The following is a 3,463-nucleotide window of genomic DNA, read 5'->3' on the forward strand; positions in this document are numbered from 1 at the left end:
ATTTAGTCTTTATTTTTAACACGGACATCTTTTGTTCTGGTCAATGTGCCCTTTAATAATTAAAGCATACAGACAATGTGTTTGATAGGCCACAAACAGGCCGTTTTAGTTAGCATAAAATTCGAGTTAAATCATGTATAAGCCCGAATAACTTCCCCATACCTCAATAGGTGAAAATTTCATCAGCTTGGTGATCTCCAGTGTCAGGGCATGGCCCAGGGCAAGGTCATGGTGGAAACTTGCCCTTAAAGAACAAAGACTCAGTGACACCACCATGTGCAACGCAGGGTCAGGCTTGGTCCATGTGTGACCTTTAACAGCAGGAGGCTCTGCCCTTAGTCCAAGCTCCCACCGCTGGGGCTTGAGGTCAGCTACCCAAGGCCCAGGGAGCTTTACCCCATGGGAAGTCAGACCCTGAGTTCCCAGTCTCTCTGCAAGACTGGTCTCAGCACAGCCACTGAGATGTCACAGTTCTCAGGTGTGCATTTTATACTGCAGGGAAATTTATGTCAGATCAGCTTTTAGTCAGTCTCTGTGAATTTTGAAATGTAAAAAGTTATATTTCCTTTTTTACACTGTATAGTGATGGTTGGACAGCTGTGCAATGTACAAAAAGTCACTGAGTTTTACACTTAAAAGTGTGAATGTTATGGTATGTGAACTGTATACTCATTTAAAAACAAAGTATAGGGCTTCCCTGGTGGCGCAGTGGTTGAGAATCTGCCTGCTAATGCAGGGGACACGGGTTCGAGCCCTGGTCTGGGAAGATCCCACATGCCGCGGAGCAACTAGGCCCGTGAGCCACAACTACTGAGCCTGTGCGTCTGGAGCCTGTGCTCCGCAACAAGAGAGGCGGCGACAGTGAGAGGCCCGCGCACCACGATGAAGAGCGGCCCCCGCTTGCCACAACTAGAGAAAGCCCTCGCACAGAAACAAAGACCCACCACAGCCAAAAATAAATAAATAAACAAATGTGGGGTTAAAAAAAAACACAAAAAACAAAGTATAAGGCCATTATAGCCATGATAACCCTACCTCTTGGTCACCACTAAAATACTTTGTCTGGGAATTCCCTGGCAGTCCAGTGGTTAGGACTCTTCAGTTTCACTGCTGAGGGCCTGGGTTCAATCCCTGGTGGGGGAACTAAGATCCCACAAGCTGCAAGCCGTGGCCAAAAAAATTCTTTAAAAAAATTTTTTTTTCTGTATTTGGATTTACCTAGTCTGGACATTTTATATACCTAAATGAAATGATACAATATTGGTCTTTTGTGTCTGGCTTTTTTCCTCAGCATATTTTCAAGGTTTCATTCATGTTGCAGCATGTGTCAGAGCTTCCCTTACTTTTTATGACTATTATTCTCATCCTATGTACAGGTTATGCTTTGTTTATCCATTCAGCCACTGATGGACATTCGGCACATTTCCATCAGCCACTGATGGACATTTAGGACATTTCCACCTTTTGGCTATTGTGAATAGTGCTGCAACCAGCATTCATGTACACATATTTGAGCATCTGTTTCAGTATAGGCAGGAGTGGAAATGTTGGCTCACAGGGTTAATTTCATGTTTAACTTTTTGAACTTCTAGAACTTTGGACTTCCTGCATTTCTTGTCTAGACAAAGCCTTTCTTACTTCTGCATTATGACCATTGATGGTATGGTATTTCTGCAACACAGTCTTATCCACAGGATCATGCTCATCAAAAGTAACAAACCCAAAGCCTCTTTTCTTTCCAGACTGCCTATCAATTATCTCAATGGTATCAATTTGTCCGTATGCCTCAAAGTAATCTCTAAGATAATGTTCCTCAGCATCTTCTTTAATTTCACCTACAAACAGCTTCTTCACAGTAACATGAGCCCCTGGCTTTCCAGATTCCCCTCTTGCAAACAGCATGTTTTGGCTCAACCGCTCTCCCATCCGTTGAACGAGGTCTGGCAGCCATGGCAGCACCAATCTCAGCCATGGATGAAAAAGTTACAAAACCAAATCCTCTTGATCTTTTGCTTGCAGGATCCCTCATTACCACACAATCTGTAAGTTTTCCCCCATTGTTCGTAGTAGTTCTTCAAACTTTCTTCTGTCATTTCAAAGCTCAGGCCACCAATAGTTTACGGATTTGTTCCTTTTCTCTCTCCATCGCGGACTCAGTCGCTTCAGCCCGATTTCCCGCAGCCGAGCGAGAGGAGAGAGATCTCCGCGGACGAACACGAACCGGACTCGTCCCTGCGCTGTAGTCAGAACTGCCGCTGCTCTAGGAGCACCTCCACTCTCTGGACCCGTTGCTACTGCTACTGCCGCTAGAGCCGCCGCCGCTGCTTTTCTCCTTGACAACACTTCTGGCCATGATTCTAGCCACCCTAGTAGGTGCAAAGTGGTTAGCTCATGTGGTTTTGACATGCATTTTCCTGATGATTAGCGATGTGGAGAAAATTTTCATCTGTTTATTGGCCATTTGTATATCACTCTTGGACAAAAGTCTATTCAACTCCTTTCCCATTTTTTTTTTTTTTTTTTTTTTTTTTTTGTGGTACGCGGGCCTCTCACTGTTGTGGCCTCTCCCGTTGCGGAGCACAGGCTCCGGACGCACAGGCCCGGCAGCCATGGCTCACGGGCTCAGCCGCTCCGCGGCATGTGAGATCTTCCCGGACCGGGGCACGAACCCGTGTCCCCTGCATCGGCAGGCGGACTCTCAACCACTGCGCCACCAGGGAAGCCCCCTTTCCCATTTTTTAACCGGGTTGTTTGCATTTTTATTATTGATATGCAAGGCTGTTTAATGTGCTCTGGATAATAAAACCTTATCACATGTATGATTCCCAATATGTTCTCCCATTCTGTGGGGTGTCTTTTCACTCTCTTGATAGTGTCCTTGGATGCACAAAAGATTTTACTTTTGATAAGGTCCAGTTTACCTATTTGTTTCTTGTGTTGCTAGTGCCTGTATTCCTGTCTTACTGGTTGTTTGGCCTGAGGCGTTCAGCACTGGAGTTTGCAGGCAGTTGGATAGAGCCAGGTGTTGGTGCTGAGATGAGGACCTCTGGGAGGCCTCACTCCGATTAATATTCCCTGGGGTCTGAGGTTCTCTGTTAGTCCAGCGGTTTGGACTCGGAGTTCCCACCATAGGAGCTCAGGCCCGACCTCTGGCCTGGGGACCAAGGTCCCTGCAAGCTGCGTGGTGTGGCAAAAAAAAAAAGAAATGAAAAAAAAAGAAAGAAAGAAAAAAGGGAGCAGTACAATATCAAAGAACAAAAAACAAAATAAAATTAGAAAGATGAAAAATATATTAGGTAAAATAAAAATATAATTGAAACAAACAGTCGCTGGGGGTTCCTCCCATCCCCTTAGGTGTCTGTGGTCCCCCACTGGTGCCTGGTAGGTGCCCTAGTTGTGCGGAGACACGAATTCCACATCCCCCTAGTCCGCCATCTTCCCTATGTGAAGTTTTAAGTGATAA

At 45.5% G+C, this 3,463-nt stretch overlaps 1 pseudogene across 1 annotated transcript; it reads right to left on the reverse strand.

The window, feature by feature from the left end:
- Positions 1–1,572: 1,572 nt before the first annotated feature.
- On the reverse strand, positions 1,573–3,018 carry LOC307051099 (heterogeneous nuclear ribonucleoproteins A2/B1-like; annotated as a pseudogene). The gene has a single exon. The product of its transcript is annotated as a heterogeneous nuclear ribonucleoproteins A2/B1-like (transcript).
- Positions 3,019–3,463: the final 445 nt, after the last annotated feature.

This window comes from Hyperoodon ampullatus (genome assembly GCF_949752795.1).
Source record: "Hyperoodon ampullatus genome assembly, chromosome: 4".
Taxonomy (NCBI): Eukaryota; Metazoa; Chordata; class Mammalia; order Artiodactyla; family Ziphiidae; genus Hyperoodon; species Hyperoodon ampullatus.